Source organism: Lissotriton vulgaris, chromosome 11, assembly GCF_964263255.1.
Source record: "Lissotriton vulgaris chromosome 11, aLisVul1.2, whole genome shotgun sequence".
Taxonomy (NCBI): domain Eukaryota; kingdom Metazoa; phylum Chordata; class Amphibia; order Caudata; family Salamandridae; genus Lissotriton; species Lissotriton vulgaris.
This window is the reverse complement of record NC_141699.1, coordinates 363,044,229-363,067,015: the sequence shown is the minus strand read 5'-3', so window position 1 is coordinate 363,067,015 and position 22,787 is coordinate 363,044,229. Positions and strand designations below refer to the sequence as shown.

Genomic DNA, 22,787 nt, shown 5'->3' with positions numbered 1-22,787 from the left:
ACAGTTGATGTTGTTGCACCAAGGATATGGTGCTGCATAACTAAATACTTAGAATTTCCCAAAAGCGAGACCTGTTGGCTATGCCAATGCTTGTTATAATATTCGGTCTAGTTGTTTTAGATGTACTGAGAAACAGATTGTTCTTGTGGTAATAAATACTTTTACTTCAAATCAAATCAAATTCACTTTATTCGGTTTCTTTTCAAGACTTAAAAACCATAAAAGCATAGCATACAAATACAGAATGTAAACATTTAAAATCTTTTGTTTAAAAAAAAAAGAACCATCCATAGATGGCAGACAAAGTGCATTCTCCCCCCCTCCACACTGCATGCTTTACATGGACCCAATTCAACATCAAACTCTGGAGTCGTGCTTGATTTTCTGCAGTGTGCTTGTTTATTAAAATTAAGTTCACAGGTCAATTACATCATTGACCCACCATTCTCTTTATTTATTCGTAAAAATATTCCATCACAGTATTTAAGAGTAAACTTGCACTTATATACAATATATACACATTTACCGCCCATTCGCCAATGGGCCTTTCATTTGACTTCAGGGTTGCGCCAGCAGGCCACAATCCAGATCACCTGCTCCCTTAACGTTAACCCCCTTCCGGTCAACAGAGCCGCAGGTGAGGAAAGCGCCCACTTGGGCAACCAGCGGCCTCCGGGGTAGGGCTGAAGAGCCAAGGCCACCAGCAGGTCAGCCCCAACTCTCCCGCCAGCCCAGAGTCCATAATGATTTATCAAACCTGTTCAGAGTTAACTGTCACTAGACAAGAAGTTCCCGTGGTATTCTTGTCCGGAACCCCGCTACTGCCCTAACTGACTCCTTATTAATAGGGATGGGTGGGTGGGTGTCTTCTCTAGGAGACGTCCGACTCCTGGGCGGTCAGCGGACAAAGAGGGGGCCTCTAAGCTGGTCGCGGGCTTTTATGCCTCGCGCCCTACCACTACTTCCGGGGCGCTCCGCCGACCCTTGCTCCTATTGGTCCTGGCGCCGCGTCCACTTCTGGGTCACCTAACCCGGAAGTGAACCTACTCCGGGTCGGCCCTTTGGCTGCCACTAACGACGCCATTCCCCGAGGGGGTTGGCGCCTTGCATAGATGGCAGACAAAGTGCATTCTCCCCCCCTCCACACTGCATGCTTTACATGGACCCAATTCAACATCAAACTCTGGAGTCGTGCTTGATTTTCTGCAGTGTGCTTGTTTATTAAAATTAAGTTCACAGGTCAATTACATCATTGACCCACCATTCTCTTTATTTATTCGTAAAAATATTCCATCACAGTATTTAAGAGTAAACTTGCACTTATATACAATATATACACATTTACCGCCCATTCGCCAATGGGCCTTTCATTTGACTTCAGGGTTGCGCCAGCAGGCCACAATCCAGATCACCTGCTCCCTTAACGTTAACCCCCTTCCGGTCAACAGAGCCGCAGGTGAGGAAAGCGCCCACTTGGGCAACCAGCGGCCTCCGGGGTAGGGCTGAAGAGCCAAGGCCACCAGCAGGTCAGCCCCAACTCTCCCGCCAGCCCAGAGTCCATAATGATTTATCAAACCTGTTCAGAGTTAACTGTCACTAGACAAGAAGTTCCCGTGGTATTCTTGTCCGGAACCCCGCCACAGGGCGAGGAGCTTACTGGCGGACTCGACCTCCCCCCCCTGTGCTCAAGGGCTTCGGAGATGGCCCCTAGGAGTGTTCCTATAAATATCTCAATACCCGCCTCCGACAGGTGCACTCCGTCCTCCGCGTATAACTCCGGCCTGTCTGCCTGTATCAATTTGTGACGAATCGCTTTAATACTAGATTTCTGTAGGATTTCCGCCACCGACTGGTTCAACCTTTTAATAGATCTGTTCACTGCTTTCATAGGTGCGCCCCGTGCCCACACGAGCCTCGGAATGACTTCCGACCATAGTACTATGGCTTCTGGGAAAATGCTTTTGACTGCTGCTAGAGTAGAGAACAGGGACTCCTTCACTTCTCTCCTTCCGCCCGGAATCATATCGTTGCCTCCGCAGTGCAACACGAATACGTCCGGGAGAGGCATGCCTCTGGCCAAAGCCGTTTTAACATCCCTCGGGACATCCGCTAGGCGCTGCCCGCCTATCCCCACCCAATGATGGTCACAACCTCGCATCATGGTCACCCTGTCCCTGAGTGTCTTTTCGAAGTGCGCCCCGGCCCTGCGAATGAAGGAGTGGCCACACCAACAGATTTGGGTTCTCTTAGGGGAGGTACCTAAAGTAAACATGAAGAGATACAGTGAGACCGAGTCTAAACGAAGGGGACGGAAGCTAATGAAACAAATTTGTTAAACTAATTGCGGGCGGACATAACGTTCATAACATGCTGACTTCCAGCGACCCAATCTCTTGATTACCTGTTTGGGTAGGCCCAAGCCAGCAGCCGTTGTCGCTGCTCCAATTCGGAACGAATGAGATGTAAAATCGGCCGGATCAACTCCGATCCTTGCCAGGGTCATTTTTACTACTCGTGTGAACTGGAACCTGGTAAGGGGTAACCCACTCTAGTGAATCAACAATCTATCATCCGTTCCCTGGGGCCTGACTTGGAGGAATACCCTCAGCAAGTTGACTGGACAGAAGGGCTCTCCCTCTACTCTACCTAGTTGTAACCAGGTCCCTTTACCCAAGGGGTCCGTCTTCGATCTCCGCACTCTAAGCCTCAGGACACCCTTGGACTCAAATATATCCGAGCACCTTAGACCCCCTTCCCTATCCGACCTGGACGCCGGGAGTAATTCTGAGATTCGTAACGCCCTGCAAAAGGCTAAGGTATAGGCCACCCGGAATAATTGCGTCTCATACTGGGAAAAACAAACGAGCGGTAGAGCCTCTAAGATTTTAATCAATTTCCCTACGTCTATCGGTCTCCTAGAATCTTTTTCCCCAGGTGTCCAGCGCTCCCAACCTCCCATTGCTCTTCTAACCCTCTGATCCTTGGTCGGATCAGACACCCCCTGTAGACCTGCATAAAATGCTAACGCCGACAACTGTCTTTTCATGAATGCTACCGACTTCTCCTTCTCTTTCTGCTGTACAATGAAGCCTAATACGCTCTGGGGGGCAAAGATGTCCACTACACCCACACCCCTCAGGTATGCCATATAACAATCCCATGACTTTTGATACATACTCTTAGTCCTGGGGGCCAAGGATGCAGATATCAACTCGGCAGCTGTGGGGCACCAAACTTCCATAGCTCCGCTGGGAAGGCTGACATTGACGTCTCCGCTTGGGGCCAATGCTCCCGGAATTCTGTTAACTTAAAACGAGACAATGCATCAGCCGCTTTGTTTTCTACGCCTGGAACATGTTTAGCAGTGAATTGGACATTATGGCTCAGGCACTGCAAAACCAACTCTTTCAACAGCCTGAGTACCCAAGTACAGGTCGCCCTCTGGCTATTAATTACCATGACTACAGACATGTTGTCCGACCAGAATACTATACTCCTGTTTGCCAGCAGATCCCCCCACAAGTGCAAAGCTACCACTATGGGGAACAACTCGAGAAAGGAAATGTTAGTAGTCAGGCCACGCTCTATCCAGTCGTCTGGCCAGCGCTGCATGCACCATTTTTGGCCGAATATAGCTCCGAAGCCAATACTCCCTGCAGCATCAGTGAAAAGCTCAAGATCCGTATTAGAGGAGCAGGCTGCTCGCCACAACACCGTGCCATTGAAATCTTGCAAAAAACTTCTCCAAATCAGAAGATCCTCTCTAACTTCGGCTGAAAGCCTCACCCTGTGGTGTTTGGCCCACAGCCCGGACATTGCCCTCGCTATACTCCTGGAGAAGGCCCTGCCCATTGGTATGACCCGCAGAGCAAAGTTCAGTTGACCCAAGAGAACTTGCAGCTGATGTAAGGTTACCTTCCTTGCTCCCAGGCAGCTATCAATAGCGGCCCTAAAGGCATCTACCTTGGCCTCTGGCAACCTGAACACCCCTGCCGTTGTATCAATTTCTATGCCCAGGAAGGTCAAACACGTGGTCGGGCCTTCGTTTTTTTCCGCCGCCAGAGGTACCCCGAGTGCCTCAGCCAAGCGCTGGAAGCCCAGAAGGGCCTTCCTGCACGACTGGAAACCCTCAGGACCCATGAACAGAAAATCATCCAGGTAGTGGACTACTGAATGTGACTTGTCCGAGGTCAGAAACTGCTCCACCGCCCATTCCAGGAACCTTGCAAAAGTCTCGAAAACTGCACAGGCAATAGAACACCCCATAGGCATGCATAAATCTAAAAAGTAGCTACCATCAAATGTGAAGTCCAAGAACCTGGTATCTTCAGGGTGAACAGGCAATAACCTAAAGGCCGATTCAATATCCGCTTTAGCCATTAATGCTCCTTCCCCGAATGCCTGCAATTTCTCAATAGCCGTGTCAAATTTGGTATACCTCACCGTGCAAAGGTCTGGGTCTAGCTTATCGTTGACCGATAGCCCTGGAGGACTTGATAGATTATGAATCAGACGGAATTTACCTCCCTCTTTTTTCGGAACTATACCCAACGGGGAGCAAACCAGATTATGGGTAGGTGGGTCTTTGAAAGGACCCCGAACCCGCCCCAATGATACCTCCTTCATGATTTTGCCTCGCGCTGCCTCCATATTTCGTAACTCTGAGCTTTGATTACGGGGCGGGACATTGGAAGGGGGGCTGAAGACGGGATACGGAAGCCAATTGTAAAACCATGGAGTAGGAATTGAGCCTCCTCAAGGTTATCGTATTTACTGAGGAGGTGTGTCAGGACATGCCGTTTAATGGGAGTTGGTAGCTTTGTCAGGAGTTTTAGTTGGTTTTCCCTTTGGGGCGACGTGGCTGGACTGTTCTTTGGGGTTTCCAGTTTTCTTAAAACATCTAACCTCGGGATGAGAGGTTCCACCGCAGTACGAACAGCAGTGTTTGAATCTACACGAGACCCCCCTGGTACACTCATTTCTATTAAACTGCCAGCAGGCCTGTTTTTTCTCACCGACACCTTTGTCAGTCCGAAAGGACTGACTCTGAGTAGAGGGAGCAGGGGTAGGCGTTGAAGGGGCGGAATAGAAGACTGTGTGCCACAAATTGATCTCCCGCTGGTCCCATGCTATACCCGGGTGAACTGCTTTCATCTGTCTAAACATTTTATCGTACTTCAGCCACCCCTGGCCTGGAAACTCTGTTGCCGCGCCATGTATCAAGGATATATAGCTCATCATTTGTGGGCCTAACACCGGATACTTCTCTAACATAACAGCGGCATATATCGCAAATCCCGTGATCCAATTCTTCATGGACCACTCTACCCACGATTTCTTTTGGTTGTAATCTCCTTCTTTCCCGCCCTTGGGCTTTCCCGCCGCCACCCCTGCATTGATAAGGTCAAACACTTCTACATATTCACCTCTGAGTATTCTGTCTTTCATATCTGCTGGCACGTGCCAAGTGATCCCCGCGGATGGCGATAAGGTCATTGAGGACGAACCAAACATTAACGGGCTGAATGCTAGCAAAGGGGGACCTGTGGGTTGCCCCCCAGTCGCCCCTTGCATCTGGCCATTAGAGGGACCCGCCACATCAACCACGGTGTTCGCCATTGAGCCCTGTGTTGGGCCCCCCAAACTAGAGTAAGCATTCATCACTAAGGGGGACCCATTTGTCGTGTAGGCAGGAAGCATTGAGCTTATGGGGCCGTTACCTATCGCTTGACCATGCGACCCATATAATTGCATCCCTGGTAACTGGGCGACCCCCCCGGGCTGGACCCAAACTTGAGACACTCCGCTACCCGGTTGTGCCACCACTGGCGGTAACATACCCTGCGGACCGGACCCCCCCACAGAAGTGACGGGGAACCCTCCTATTTGCGTGGGCCTAGCCGCATCGTGCTGCCCTTCAGTATCATCTGCGTCATTATCTGCGCCTGAATTCGAGTCAATTGTCTCTGGCACCTCCTCCTCACCTGGTGATGCTGGTCGTGAATCCGTCGGCCTAGACCGCTTGCCTTTTGCCGCACTTTTAAGCTTTTCTGGGGTACGCTTCGCTCTTTTGCCTCTCCCCCTTTCTTCCTGAGAATTCGCATCTGCTCTAGCCCCGTCTCTCATATTCTTTAGTACCCAATCCATGCCTTTTTCCCTTGTAAACTCCAGCAGCTCCGTAAAGGCGAGGTATTCGTCATTTTTGGCTGCGGGTTCTTTGCCCTTCGGTGCCCTCTTCGGCGGCATCCTGCACTTAAAGAAAACAACGTTAAAACTTATCATAGATACTACACGCCTTTAGGCCCACCGCGCCGCGGTTGGGCCTGGACCCAGGGAATCAGATTGAGCTGAATGCGCCAGCGCTCACCCTCCCCCTGGACATGAGGACCCAATCACAAGCCCACCCCCTGACTTCAGAATTAATTCGGGGTCCCACTCACCGCGACTGCTACCCGCGATGCCTGCGATCCCCCCCAACAACAAATGTGTAAATCAAGAAAATAAGCATGAAACGCTTAACGTAATCTAAAACACAGTGCACGGCCCGCTAACCTAGACACGAGTCGGATTAACTCTCGCTGTATACTCCTACGCGATGGTCCCGCGATGTCTTCTCTAGGAGACGTCCGACTCCTGGGCGGTCAGCGGACAAAGAGGGGGCCTCTAAGCTGGTCGCGGGCTTTTATGCCTCGCGCCCTACCACTACTTCCGGGGCGCTCCGCCGACCCTTGCTCCTATTGGTCCTGGCGCCGCGTCCACTTCCGGGTCACCTAACCCGGAAGTGAACCTACTCCGGGTCGGCCCTTTGGCTGCCACTAACGACGCCATTCCCCGAGGGGGTTGGCGCCTTGCATTGGATTATAAAAATTTGTCACGTGTTTCCAAAGCAACGGTCTAGTCATTTCATCTGAACAAATTAATAATTTACAGAAATGCTTTATACAAAATAGACAAGTCTTTTTTTTAAATAGTATTACATTTTTCCGGGTTTTGATAACAGTTTTTAAAAATAATGCTACATTTTTTGCATAACAATCCTTCTCCAATAATTGGAGTGCAAAGTAAGCCGGGCGACATTACCTCAGACCCCACATTTTCAAAATTGGGATGATCCATCTTTTTCTATATACCCCATAATATTTGCAAAATAACACGATGTGTATTGTTGATCCTAAGTTTCTTGACCAATCGTTTGTTTCAGGGAATGACACTAATGATAAAAGCAATCTAGTCTGAATCTGACCAATACGAATCTTTCATATCCAGTTAACCGATAAATCAGATATGGTTGCATTCCTAAGGTGGAAAGAATCAACTGGTTTTGGCGAACTGTGGGCTTGTGAACTTCACTTACATGTCTCAACTCGTCCATGTGAAGTATGCATAGTTTTTTAAAATCTTTTCTGGAAATGCTATTCAGCTTTGATGGATTACTTAAACACTCAGGCTGTCCCAAGTCCATCATAAAATCTTTAATATATTTCAGCCATCTAATATCTAGGGCTTTCTCTAGTTTATGGAAATCACTTATAACGCTTTGATTAAAAGTTGTCTTTGTTGACGTCCAAATACGATGCCACAATAAGGGTGGCTGGACTCTTATTTTATCCGTTATATACTGCAGTCCCAGCTCCGAATGGCAGACAAACGACGAAGTAGAGGATGGGACTGCAAATAAATAGCGGATAAAAGCGTTTTCTACTTTTTGTAATACTGATACATTACAATATCCCCAAATGCATTTGGCCTCGTATATCTTTATCAGCTCCAAGGGTGGTCTTTTTCCTAGCTTCTGGCCAAATTTACAAGAGCAGAAATGGCTTTCATAAATAAGAGTTTATTTGCCCTTATGGCCTCCCCTTATGGCCTCCTGCCAGGAACCCTTATTATCCAGCAGAATACCCAGATATGGATATGATTTTGTGTATTCAAGTTTACCGCTACCGATAAAAATATTGTTAGTAACCCAAATGCAATAACTCTTTTTCAACAACACATTGATTAGTGTTCGACAAGGCTACAATAAACTGTCTTACACATTCATCGTTGGTGCACTAAACTGTACTGCCGAGGCTGACTTCAGCAGGGATCTCACAAGTAGCAGATTTGGCCTGCAGAAGCGTCTCACGTATAGCAACGTCTAGTTTGTGCCAATTTCACAGAAGCATAATTTCACCAAGGCATAGGTGTGCAAAGCAGCATCACCTTACCTTTGTCCCATTGATATTATGAAAAATAACACAAAACAGTTGTGTAGATTGATAAGAAATTGCACTATTTCTATTTAAACTCTGCTCCAACGTTCTAATTGTTAATGGTTATAATGAACAGCGACTGAAAGTAGCCAAAACTATATTTTCTGCACTATTTATTTATCCATTACAACTAGTTGCATAGCAAGGTGAAAAGGGCCTTACTGCAATCGAGGAATAAAGCGTCCAGATTTCTGGCTGGCAAATACAGCAATACATCCAGATTCAGTAGGCCCTCTGTGCTTCTAGGCCCCTCATTGCAGTAGTTTGGTACCGCATATTTTTTATTTCTTTTTTATTCTTCAAATGTGCCTCTTTCTCCTGGTTTCTCTTCTCTGAGTTCTCACTCTTGGTTATGGAAGTTATTCAAGTAATATTGCACCAGTTAATTAATTTCTGTACATTACATTTGTGAATTTGCTTTAGAAATAATGTAAACAAAACTAAATATCAAACATCCAAATAATTAATTCACAGGGGGTCACCAAATCAGTTTAAAATGGTTGCAGTGCTTTGCTTCGAGGCAGCAGTAGTTAACCATAAGTGATGCCCTGCGAAGGTGTGACCCTGGAGCGCCCCTTCTTGTATAGTGTCTGCATTTGTTTAGTTGGTGCTGACATCTGTATCCCTGTACCTTTACTATAAACCTCCCTTGCTGTGCCAGTAGCTTTTCTTGACAAGAGTAGCCTCGATTTCTGCTGGAGTCTCGATAATGATCGGAAGGGAACTATTGGGTGAGGAATTGTAGATGGGCTATGCGAGCCCTTTGGTGACACCTAAGGGAGTGCGGAATAGATATCAATACGTCAGCACTCCCGACAGGAAGCATGATGGGCTGCAAAACTGGGAGCATTGCCCGGTCAGGGCTAGTGGCTGGACCTACCCAGTGTTATCAATGTGCTGTTCGCTGGGTAGCAAAGCTAGGATAAAACGGCTTATTTTTATCCTGTTATCTAGCACCCCGTGGCACTTTGAAGCAGTTTCCATTCTTTTGAATGGGCTTAATTCATTGTTATGTTAGGTTATAAAATTCTTGTCAAGCGCACGTTCACCGGTTGGTTTCATGGCGCTGTTCTAGGAAGTGCCGAACCCTGTAGAAATTTATTTGTATGCTTAAGGGATTTTCTGAAGCTAGGCAGGTCAGTACAGCATGTAATTTCAAGGGGAAGGGAATTCCAAAATCTAGGTGCCAGAATTGTGAACCTACAGCCACCCTGCCGCTTCAGCTTGAAGGAGGGAGTTGCCAGGAGGTGAAGGTGAGCCGAGAGTAGGTGAGCGAGGGAGTATACCTTTGAATAAGACTGTCAATGAATTTGGGGCTCCGACCATGTAGGGATTTAAAGGTCAGGCAGACTACCTTAAAGGCGCAGCGCTGGGGGATGCGGAGCCAATGCAGCTTCCTGAGGAGCGGAGTGACATGTTGCCATCTAGGTTGCTGATAAATCAGTCTAGCCGCTTGATTCTGCACCAGTTGTAGACGTTTGGTTAGGTATAGGGGAATTCCATAGTAAATGGAATTGGCATAGTCTATGTGAGGCCTGACCATGGCTATAACAACCTCAATGCTTCCTGTGTGAGGAGTCTGCTGATCTTTCTAATCTTCCTTAGTTTGAAGAAACAGGTTGAGATCACTGAGCCAATTTGGGTCTTTATTGTTAGGTTGTTATTAATTGTTACCCCAAGACTTTTTGCCGATGGGGAAGGGGAGGATCCCAGTTCCGTTGGCCAGAAGTGCGGGCCCCAGAGGTTATGGCTGCCCCACGTAAGGACCAAGTCGGTCTTGCCTGGTTTAAGCTGCTGTCCATCCAGTGGCGGATGTACAGCATGGTAGTCTGGAATTCAAGAGCTGATTCAGACGAGCTGTCAATAGTAAACATTAGTTGCATGTCGTCTGCGTAATTGAGAGTGTCAATTTTCTTCTCTTTGAGGCACCGGATCAAAGGTAGAAGGTAGAGATTAAACAGATGAGGGGAAAGTGAAGAGCCCTGCAGACTCCAAAGGTGCCATGAACTGGGCTATGTGGACAGACTGGGAGCAGCCCTCTAGGAAATAACTAATCCAACTGAGGGCTAAGCCGTGGATGCCGCATCTCTGACATGGTCCACCAAGATAGCATGGTCGACCGTGTCAAAAGCCGCAGAGAGATCCAACAGTACCAAGGCCTGAGGGCGCCACTGTCGGCCTTCTCCCACAGGGAGTCTAATACTGCCAATATCACAGCCTCTGTTGAGTGGGCAGCGCGGAACCCTGCTTGATGTGGATCGAGATAAACTGATTGTTCAAGGAAGTTAGAGAGGCACTTAGCCACATGAGCTTCCAGTACCTTAGCCAGGTAGGGGAGCGAGGAGATCGGACCATAGTTCTACAAGATCTGGGGATCAGCCCCTGGTTTCTTCAAAAGGGGAACAACAATTGCCTCTTTAAAAGTCCTGGGGACACGGCCATTAGACTCATTCAAAAGGGAGAGGGCCAGCCGGGGAGACTAGTGAAGGCTTCCTTTAGAATGTGAGGCGGACAGCAGTCCGTAGATGATCCAGGTTTTACCTTAGACATCAAGTCCAGAAATGCCTGTATACTTATAGCCGGAAACCGTTCGAGAGAGCCAAGATTTCCTGGCATTGAGGGGGATATCTCAGGGAGGGGGCATGTAGGGATGCTAGCTTTAATAGTGGAGATCCTTTCAATGAAGAAGGTATTAAGGGAATTGCATAATGCTTGAAAGGGAGGTGTTCTATTGTAACTCTGTCCGGGTTGAATAGTTCATTAACAAATGAGATGATTTGCTTAGATCTATTATTAGAGGTCAGAATTCGGGAAGAGTAGTGAGCGGCTTTAGCAGTTGTAATGGCTGGATTTTCTGAGTAGGTGGGATCAGCCCCCAGGGGCCCCTCCAACCCAGCCAGAACGTACTCACCTTCCCTCCTCAGGACTCCTCTATCCAGGCACCTGGTACCTACCTGAGGATGGGGAACTCGCAATATACAAGCTCATATTATTAAAAACACCACTAAATCTATAGGGATACTAAGAATACTCACTGATTACTAGGGATATCCATACCCTACACCACACTTATTCACATCAGTTGGTCTCGCGGCCACCCTGACCCAGACCGTTCTACCCTAGGGCAGATATGACACACAATCCGGTGCGTCTACACACGGGCCTGCAGAACCCAATGCTCCCTTTTCCAAACTGTTCGCAATCCTGCGAAACTACACACTAGTTCGACCACCTAGTGCTCTCATTTACTCAAGCCACAATCCAGTGGGTATCCACACTGATCTCATATTCAGTGCTCTCACTAACGCCGCATATCAACGACGACCACATTCCTATGAACACCTATACATATATATATATATATGGGGAAGTCTCTTCACTAAGGGTCTGCTACTACAATAATATTATGGGATGGTGTACTAACTTAGTCCCTTGGTTGCAAGTCTCCTCTCTCCCTCACTATTACTTACCTGATCAGGGGTAGCATCTGTTCAAACAGTAATACCTACCAGGAGTGATTAACTTCACTGTATGGGGATAAAGATATACACACTATGTGACTGAGTTATTTCTTGATTTAAGCGCTCCTACCCCCCTTTTTGATCCATCAGTGGCTCAACAGCAACTGGCTTGAAGCCAGGATAACTTTATCATAAAAGAACTCATGCACACTAATTCACTAATTAATGGGGTCATTTATTATTAGTACAATATAAACCTTTACACAGAACTGACAAAGACTATGGGTAGAACACACCGCTTGAAAGAGAAAAGATTAAACATAACAGGAACACTCCGCTGAAAGGGAAAAGATTAGACATAAAGTGTAAGTGTAACTAATTCAGACTACCTCACCTATTAGAAGGAAGATTTCTCTCTCTGCCTCTGGTGGGATTAGGGCTCTCTCTCTGCCTCTGGTGGGATTAGGGCTCTCTCTGTCTCTCCCTCCTTCACCACTTCACCACGCCTCTGGTTCAGTTGCTCCAGCTGACAGCCTTCTTTGATGCTCTCTGCACTGCTTTCTCTCTCCTCATCTTCAGCAATCGTCTGCCTTCTTTCTCCATTCCTTAACTGCACTCTATTCTGCAGCTCCAGCAGACATCCTCTCTCTCTCTCTGCAAGCTGTTCTGAGCTCCAAGCTGTTCTGAGCTCCCAGCAGTTCTGTGCTCCAAGCTGTTCTGAGCACCACGCTGAACTGCACACCACGCTGGACTGACCTCCAAACTGAACTGAACACTCCTCCTCTCCTGTAGCTCACTAATATGGATTCCTCTCCCCTCATGGAAATTTCCACCGGAGGGCTGTCTCCTACCGAATTCCTGTGCCAGCTCCCAGGCTTCCACGCAACCGCAGTGGCCATCTGCTTGTTACGTCTGGGCCCAAGAGAAAAACACATTTCTCGGATAAGAAGCAGTCCGAACTGGATTTCCCTCTAGCACAACAGCCTTAACTATAAACATTGCCTTTACCCTAAAAAGCCTCTCAGCTTCATCAAGATGGAGTCCCTCTAGCTCTAGGCCTGTAGGCCTGAAAGGGGTGAAATGCTCCTTAGCTCTGTCAGAATACCTACATAAACCATACCAATGTGTCTAATATGTCAAAGCCAATAGGCAATAGACAGGTTAAAGTCAAGAATAAAGGCATATTAAGCAGCTATCCTCTTCTAGGTCTGGAAAAAGGGCTTAAAAGGGCCAACACAGGCTATGAATACCTATACTAGATGCGAGCAAGACTAATGATCTATATCACTGCTAAATAAAGCCAAAAACTCTGCCATTACATTGCACCCCTAGATCCTTATCTTGCGAGCATCAGTAAACAACAACAACCATCTAAACAAACATCAACATAATCTATCCAACATAGGCTAAGAATACCTATCCTAGATGTGAGCAAGATTAAGATCTATATCACTGCTAAATATCTCTGCCATCCACCCTTAGATCCTTATCTTGCGAACATCTTATAAACAATAACATCTAGATAAACAAACATCAACACAATCTATCAACAAATCAAAACCTAAAAAACTCACTAAAAACAATGACAACTCAAGGAAATTCCACCTGAAACTCAATTGTAGGGAATAGAAACCTAAAAACAAATCAAAGCACCCTTGACTTGAATGCTGAAACATATCTGATAACAACAGAAACTAACCAAAGCATCCTCAAACTAAATGTGCCTCAACATCTAATGATAACTGGTGAAATCTAGTGATGTAGGGACTTATGTGTTGAATGAAAACAGCAGGGGGCCTAAATGGGGCCTACTTCGGACAACTTAAGGCTAAATGAGGCCTACCTACTATTGTCAACTTAAGAACTAAATGTGTTTCAACTCCTAATGAGAAAACAAGAAAGGGCCTAAATGAGCCCTACGTACTATAGGCAACTTAAGCTAATGATGACTCATGAAACTATTGGTGTAGGGGCTAGTATGTGAGATGAAAATAACAATGGACCTAAATGAGGCCTACCTACTTTAGTTAACCTAAGCTAACATTTTGGTGAAATCTGAGAAGTAGACATGATAAACTGTGTCAAGGTTTGGGCAAACATTAATACATAATCATACTAAAAGACACACCACCCAGAACAATCCAAATTTTAAGGTAACCACCCTTTGATTAATCAAGGTGAAAATGTAAGAACAGTAAAAAAAAAAACAACAACCCCATTTCTACAAGATAGCTGGTGTAACATCAAGCTTTTAAATCACACTGTGGAACACTTGTGCGCACCACCATTCAAAAAAAAGTCCTTCATTGGCAAAAACTGTTTTGAAGAAAACAGAAAAACTATAATAGGTGACATGTTTTTTGCTTTAAAAGTGGGGCCTGCTTGTCCAAGGGATTATTCATCAAATCCTTTTAAAATTCTGTAACAAATAAAACAAGGTTGTGGGTTTTATTATTTTGTAAGTGGGGCCTGCTCGTAGTGATGTCAACAAAAAATGCAGGCCAAGCCATTATGTCCAAATTCTTCAGTGTAGGCCACCACCCTGCATCCTCGGTATCCGGACACTTCCTCCCATGCGGCCATCCATCACCCTTCCGGTCTGGTCTGGTCTGGTCTGGTTCCATCATCCAAAAATAATAAACTAAAATAAAAACATGAAAGTAAAAAGCTAAAACAAAAAAAAGAAGTGGAAGGGGGAGGGACCCACGCACAACCACAACTTCAGCAATCCTAGGAACAAGAGAACAAGTATCATTATTCTTGTAAAATAAAATTTTCCATTTAAAAAGCACCCCAGGTGCCTTTTATTATTGAAAAGAAAATATCCTAATTAATTAAAAACATTCAAAATTTAACTTTTAATAACATTAGCAGGGCCTAACATACCCTAATCCTTACTAAGCCAGCCCCTCCCTTCAGAGCAGGAGCCACGCTACAGTGTGAAGCTACTTTGAAATACCGCCAAGTGATGAGCCTCTCTAAACCAGCCCCTCCCTTAAATAAACAAGCCATCCGCGGAAGAAAATTGGATTGTAGCCAATCATAACGAACAGGGACGTGATCGAAACTTGCAGAATGAAGGAAAAAAAACTCGTTTGCACAAACCAGCTGGTCTGCCAAGGTCGACAAACAAATTCCTTGCCTGTTCTCATGCCTTATTTTCTAACTAACGGAAGCTAGCATTAAAAAAAAAAAAAAAACAATTCTGTTACAGTGTACTGCCAATTAAAAAAGCTCCAGTTTTTAAAAAGACTTTAGTCCAACTAATTCAGCTAAAGGCAAGACACTTAAAATAAGGGCACTTATTTAGAAAGGGGCAACTACTTTTTGCACACAAGATTATACATTCTGCATTTGAGAAAAAAACTAATTAACATGGTCCATTGTCAGCTGCTGAAAAGAGAAATAATTTGTAAAACAACATAAAATGCAGATACATTTCAACATTGTATTTAATTTAAGGTTTTGCTGACACATTTATAAAAGCATACATTTTAATTTACATTTGGGAAAATAATAATGTTATATTTTAACATTTTTTTTCTTTCAAAGGCACATGGTTGCCTTCCACTAATTAAAAGCACATGTTACCATGCACTGTCGGGCAAGATTGATTATTCTAAATTTATGATCATTGCAACCAGCACATTCCTGTCTAGATGGAAACCCTCAAAGAAATAATTAATGAAAACAGCTCGTAGCATGCATTCTAACGGGCCATCTTTTTAACATTTCACTCATTTTAAAAGAACACAGCTCTCTCCATAATCCGACTGGTTGATTTATAACCACATCAGTTCCAAGGCAAACCCACACAAATTCGTAGACGCATTTCAAAAAGAATGTGAAATGAACAAAACCCTTCGCAAAACACAAGATGTTACCTTTCCGTCAAGAAACTGACAAAGCACATAGGCAGACCAAGGAATCAAAAAAAGTCAAAATCAAACCATCAAATAATCCACTGACTTTTATAGTCAGGTCAGATAACCATGCATGTTGACAGCATGTAAAAAATAAAGACTGCCATCTCAACTCAAGATATTAACCCTTTGGCAGCTCAAGCAGAATCATTTCCCAACGACGGCAGATACATGGGAAAATCATTAGCACATTTCTTCACGTTTACAGATGACACGTACACATATTTTCAAAAACGTTATCCCCAAGCACCCGAGAGAGATCCAGCTCTCTCCTGCCAAACGTAATGATAACATGCCCTGTCCAAGCCATGACCACATGGCGCTATTCACAAGCCATATTTACAAGACAAGCTTTTCACAAACAACATTTCCAAGGCGCAATGCTCAAGGAACACAGCAGATCAACATGAGAACATGCACCTCACAAGTCACAATAATATGGCGCTATTCACAAGCCATATTTACAAGACAAGCTTTTCACAAACAACATTTCCAAGGCGCAATGCACAAGGAACACAGCAGATCAACATGAGAACATGCACCTCACAAGCCACATTAACATGGCGCTATTCACAAGTCATATTTACAAGGAGCTATATTCAAAGAACTCCACAAATCATAGAACAATGAACACATTTCACATTGCACAGCATAAGCAGATGCAGCAAGCAATTTAATGGGCAATTTAAAAGCATTTTTTACACACATTTATACAATTGGACCATCACAAAGATGTAACTGGCTTCCTCATGTAATGCCATCCTTCAACTTTGACAGTTTAAACACCAAGATGAAAACCATTCCTTCCACCCTGAATAAACCAAATGCCATGATGTAATGCAATCTCCTCACGCTGCAACTGTTCAAGCCCTTATGTCTAACAAGCTACATAAACTGCAACATTACGCCAGATGGAACCAGCGTTCAGGGCACTCCCTCAGAACACATGGGAAACAATCTAAGCACATGGCCAGGCACACAGGCTTCGTAAGATGACGACTACGCCAGATGTAATGTCTGGCGCTCAGGGCACTCCCACACAACACATGGGAAACAATCTAAGCACATGGCCAGGCACACAGGCTTCGTAAACTGTCCGACTACGCCAGATGTAATGTCTGGCGCTCAGGGCACTCCCACACAACACATGGGAAACAATCTAAGCACATGGCCAGGCACACAGGTTTCGTAAACTGTCCGACTACGCCAGATGTAATGTCTGGCGCTCAGGGCACTCCCACACAACACATGGGAAACAATCTAAGCACATGGCCAGGCACACAGGCTTCGTAAGATGACGACTACGCCAGATGTAATGTCTGGCGCTCAGGGCACTCCCACACAACACATGGGAAACAATCTAAGCACATGGCCAGGCACACAGGCTTCGTAAGATGACGACTACGCCAGATGTAATGGCTGGATTTTCTGAGTAGGTGGGATCAGCCCCCAGGGGCCCCTCCAACCCAGCCAGAACGTACTCACCTTCCCTCCTCAGGACTCCTCTATCCAGGCACCTGGTACCTACCTGAGGATGGGGAACTCGCAATATACAAGCTCATATTATTAAAAACACCACTAAATCTATAGGGATACTAAGAATACTCACTGATTACTAGGGATATCCATACCCTACACCACACTTATTCACATCAGTTGGTCTCGCGGCCACCCTGACCCAGACCGTTCTACCCTAGGGCAGATATGACACACAATCCGGTGCGTCTACACACGGGCCTGCAGAACCCAATGCTCCCTTTTCCAAACTGTTCGCAATCCTGCGAAACTACACACTAGTTCGACCACCTAGTGCTCTCATTTACTCAAGCCACAATCCAGTGGGTATCCACACTGATCTCATATTCAGTGCTCTCACTAACGCCGCATATCAACGACAACCACATTCCTATGAACACCTATACATATATATATATATATGGGGAAGTCTCTTCACTAAGGGTCTGCTACTACAATAATATTATGGGATGGTGTACTAACTTAGTCCCTTGGTTGCAAGTCTCCTCTCTCCCTCACTATTACTTACCTGATCAGGGGTAGCATCTGTTCAAACAGTAATACCTACCAGGAGTGATTAACTTCACTGTATGGGGATAAAGATATACACACTATGTGACTGAGTTATTTCTTGATTTAAGCGCTCCTACCCCCCTTTTTGATCCATCAGTGGCTCAACAGCAACTGGCTTGAAGCCAGGATAACTTTATCATAAAAGAACTCATGCACACTAATTCACTAATTAATGGGGTCATTTATTATTAGTACAATATAAACCTTTACACAGAACTGACAAAGACTATGGGTAGAACACACCGCTTGAAAGAGAAAAGATTAAACATAACAGGAACACTCCGCTGAAAGGGAAAAGATTAGACATAAAGTGTAAGTGTAACTAATTCAGACTACCTCACCTATTAGAAGGAAGATTTCTCTCTCTGCCTCTGGTGGGATTAGGGCTCTCTCTCTGCCTCTGGTGGGATTAGGGCTCTCTCTGTCTCTCCCTCCTTCACCACATCACCACGCCTCTGGTTCAGTTGCTCCAGCTGACAGCCTTCTTTGATGCTCTCTGCACTGCTTTCTCTCTCCTCATCTTCAGCAATCGTCTGCCTTCTTTCTCCATTCCTTAACTGCACTCTATTCTGCAGCTCCAGCAGACATCCTCTCTCTCTCTGCAAGCTGTTCTGAGCTCCAAGCTGTTCTGAGCTCCCAGCAGTTCTGTGCTCCAAGCTGTTCTGAGCACCACGCTGAACTGCACACCACGCTGGACTGACCTCCAAACTGAACTGAACACTCCTCCTCTCCTGTAGCTCACTAATATGGATTCCTCTCCCCTCATGGAAATTTCCACCGGAGGGCTGTCTCCTACCGAATTCCTGTGCCAGCTCCCAGGCTTCCACGCAACCGCAGTGGCCATCTGCTTGTTACGTCTGGGCCCAAGAGAAAAACACATTTCTCGGATAAGAAGCAGTCCGAACTGGATTTCCCTCTAGCACAACAGCCTTAACTATAAACATTGCCTTTACCCTAAAAAGCCTCTCAGCTTCATCAAGATGGAGTCCCTCTAGCTCTAGGCCTGTAGGCCTGAAAGGGGTGAAATGCTCCTTAGCTCTGTCAGAATACCTACATAAACCATACCAATGTGTCTAATATGTCAAAGCCAATAGGCAATAGACAGGTTAAAGTCAAGAATAAAGGCATATTAAGCAGCTATCCTCTTCTAGGTCTGGAAAAAGGGCTTAAAAGGGCCAACACAGGCTATGAATACCTATACTAGATGCGAGCAAGACTAATGATCTATATCACTGCTAAATAAAGCCAAAAACTCTGCCATTACAGCAGTCAAAACAGCTTTTCTGTAATCTCTCATAGCAGCCAAATATGTTAGTTTCCCTTCTGAGTAACTCATTGTTTCATAATAAATGTGGCGACCCAGTCTGGGATGTTTGTTGCAGAAGCACTATTACCGGAAATTGGTGCTCGACTAGTCGTGGTAGGACTTGTGGGTCCCCACCCAGTAGCAATCCTGTGCATGTACGCACCTCTTTACCTCCTTGTGTCTTAAGCCAGGTCGGTGCAACAGTGCAATCACCTCTCCTCTCTCCTGTTTGCTCTATGTGAACATTGGGGGTTTCAGCGTCTCCCAAATCCCATCTATACTCCTGTTCTAACTATGAATGCACAGCCCAGTAGGCATCAAGCTTCTCATCGTCATAGCCACGCCACCATCCAGCGATTTACATAGCACCTTGTATGTGAACTGCAGTTTAAATATTAGGTGCTATGTAAAAAAAAATAAAAAAAATAAAGTGCTTTCTGGTTTCAGTAGGGACGGTTGCTGTTAAGGTTTGTGGCAAGTGCAAAGAACGGGACACGTCTGACAGCCATTGCCATAACAATTGGACCTGATGGTAGCCATGAGAGCAACTACAACAAATCTGTTATAGAGCAAGCACAAACATCACTTCTCGAGCCAGTAAATATATGATCCTCTTATTGGCTTTAAGCAGGAGGCAGGGGGAAGAATTACGTCATTTTATAAACATGAATACTGTAGCATAATAAGTAAATACATTCCTTTATTAACTGAATGAATGCAGTAACACAGGCTGTTACTAGGGACACCTAGTAACAACCTGTGGTACTGCCCCCTATCCTTAAGACCTAATATAGGCATTCTATTACACAGTGACTTAAGAAAGAAGTGCAAGCATTTCTTCCTCCATTGCTGGAATTGTTTTCTTATCACAAAGGCTACAAAAGCCTAAATAAAATGCTTGCAAATGCTTGCACTCATTTGTACAGCCACTGGGTAGTTGAAATTCTATATTAGGTCTTAGGAAAAGCATGTGGTACCACAGGCTGTTACTAGGTGCCCCAGAGACACCTAATAACAGCCTATGGTACTGCACCCTTTCCTTAAGACCTACTATTTAAATTACATTTCGCAGTGGCTTTAAGAACCAGTCAAGGCGTATAGGGGGAAAGAGGTAAGGCCACCCCCCACTCAACCAACTGTAAACAAAATACGCCTTACCTACTGTTACTACATCAAAAGTTCATTGATCACCGGGATAGTCTGATGCATCATCCAGATCCTCTGAGTGTGTTAATTAACCGCATCGCTGCGGCGGTAATTTTTACACTACGCAACTTTTTTCAAAAAGCTGCGTTAGATGATGAGCTCAGCTCGTCATCCGCACACGCCCCCCTGTGGCTGATGACGAGCTGAGCTCGTCATCAGCATCGAAGGGGTTAACACTAAAGTTATGGGTCAGAGATGTAGATTTAGAGCAAGAACAAAGACAGGTCCCAGTACTACGAAAAATGTGTGAGCACAGAGAGAGCGCCTCACGGTCGTAACTCCAGAGGGGGTTCCTGGTCAACAATGTCCAGTATACCCACTTCTCATCATCGGTCACTCTCTCTGTGTAAAGTGTGAAGAAAGATGACAAACAAACACAAATAGTGCACTTTGAACTTGTATGGTATATGAAAATCCATTTTTTATTTGGAAGGCTTGCAGCACCATAATAAAGATAAAAAGCTAACAACCCTTACCATTAACCTTTTTAAATTTTGGTTGCACTTCACACAGTACATTATTTGTTAGTATTTGGTTTTGGGGTTATATGTGCACTGACACATTATTTATAAAAGTGCACTGTGGTATTGGTTATTCTCTTTACACACCACTATTTGTGTTTTTTTGTCATCTTTCTTCACACTTTACACAGAGAGAGTGACCGATGATGAGAAGTGGGTATACTGGACATTGTTGACCAGGAACCCCCTCGGGAGTAACGACCGTGAGGCGCTCTCTCTGTGCTCACACATTTTTCGTGGTACGGGGACCTGTCTTTGTTCTTGCTCTAAATCTACATCTCTGACCCATAAGTTTAGTGTTAATTAACACACTCGGAGGATCTGGATGATGCATCAGACTATCCCGGGTGGTCAATGAACTTTTGGCTTTAGGAACCAGCACAAGCATTTTTGAACATTTTGTTTTTATGCTTTTGTTGCCTTTGCGGTATGGTGCAAAGTTAAATTGCACCATGCTGTCAATACTAGAAAAGTAAATAAGTAGATATTAAAGCCGAGCGGTCACAGAGACGCGCGAGCGCGTCAATCAAGATGGCCGCCACCACCGGAGCTCCGTAATCCCCTCAGCCCGACTTTATTAAAAACGCCGAATTTTGTGTCAGAAAGTCGGCGGAAATGCCGGCGCTTACCTGCCTATGTCGTTTTCGAGCTGTGGAGTGATTTTGGGACAAATTCATTCGGCGGAAGTGCGATTTGTGGCTCCATGGTTCTGGATCCCCGTCTTTCCTGCAGGTATCACCGGGACTGAGTGCTTGGGGCGGAGCAATTTTTATGACAGAGCCTGGCTTGGGCCTAGCCACGCCTACAGTCAAATTTAGCTGCTGCACCTGCTGTTTTACAGAGTTTGTTGGGGTTTTCTTCGACATTTGCGTCATTTTCCTCACATTTTGAGGCTGTTTTCTTATCTTTATCAGTCTTCACAAATTATTGAGACTTTATTTCACCTCAAAATGGATTCTAAGAATTCCACTACTAATAAGAGAAAGCAGCAGGTTTCTCCTCCTCCAGCCAAGTCTAAGATGGTAGAGTCTTCAGACCCTTCTCTTGCTCTAATTTTGGAGGAAATTAAAGCATTGCGCTTAAAAACTGATACAATTGCTTCAGAAGTCAAAAATATCCGCAAAGATATGGCCTCTATGTCAATGAAAATTTCTGACAATGCCATTAAAATTCAGGATAATAAAAAATAAACTTGACACTTTCACGCCTTTATTGGCCAAAATAGTTCCAATGCATACTCAACTGTTGGACATGGAAAATCGTAATAGGCAATACAACCTGCGTATTTTTAATTAGCCTGAAGAAGTTGAGGGGACAAACTGTCGTTTATATCTTGAATCTCTTCTACCGGGCCTTTTGAATATTAAATTCACAGAAAAATTTGAGATCGATAAAGCCCATAGAGTCCCTTCCCATCGGAATCCTAGACATACTAAACCCAGGCAAATGATATTCAAGGTTCCTGGCCATACTTGTGGAACGGGTGTGCGTTTCCTTGTCCTTATTTATGTTCCTTGTTTGTTTCCTTTCCTTTTGTGATTCTTCCTATTGTGTCTTTCCTTTTCTTACTCTCTGCATAGAGTCGCTCTTTCCATGGCTGTTTTTCCATTCCTCTTCTTCTGTTTCTTTCTTTTGCCCTTTCCTCCTAATTCCTAATGGCTAATATTCATAATGTTAAAATTGTTTCACTTAATGTTAAGGGTTTAAGGCATCCAGTAAAACGCACTAAAATTTTGGATTACCTGGGTGCATGCAAAGCTGACATTTGTTTTATCCAAGAAACGCATGTGGATGATAAAATTCTGCAATATATGGGGAAAAAGTGGGTAGATAATATTGTTTCCTCCCCTGCGCAAGGAAAGAAAAATGGTGTTGCAATTCTCTTTGCAAAAAGGTTACACTGTCAGATTCTTAGTAAGTTCACAGACACAGAAGGTAGATATATAGAGGTTAAGGTAAGTTCACGATTCAATCTTCTTTTTGCTTAATATTTATGGTCCTACGGCTGACGACCCTTCTTTTTGGTC

At 45.0% G+C, this 22,787-nt stretch overlaps 1 protein-coding gene across 1 annotated transcript in view; it reads right to left on the bottom strand.

Moving 5' to 3' along the window:
* LOC147679783 (myoferlin-like) overlaps positions 1-22,787 on the bottom strand; it is a 1,922,797-nt gene that overhangs the window by 1,790,859 nt on the left and 109,151 nt on the right. The gene's annotated exons all lie outside the window — the stretch shown is intronic.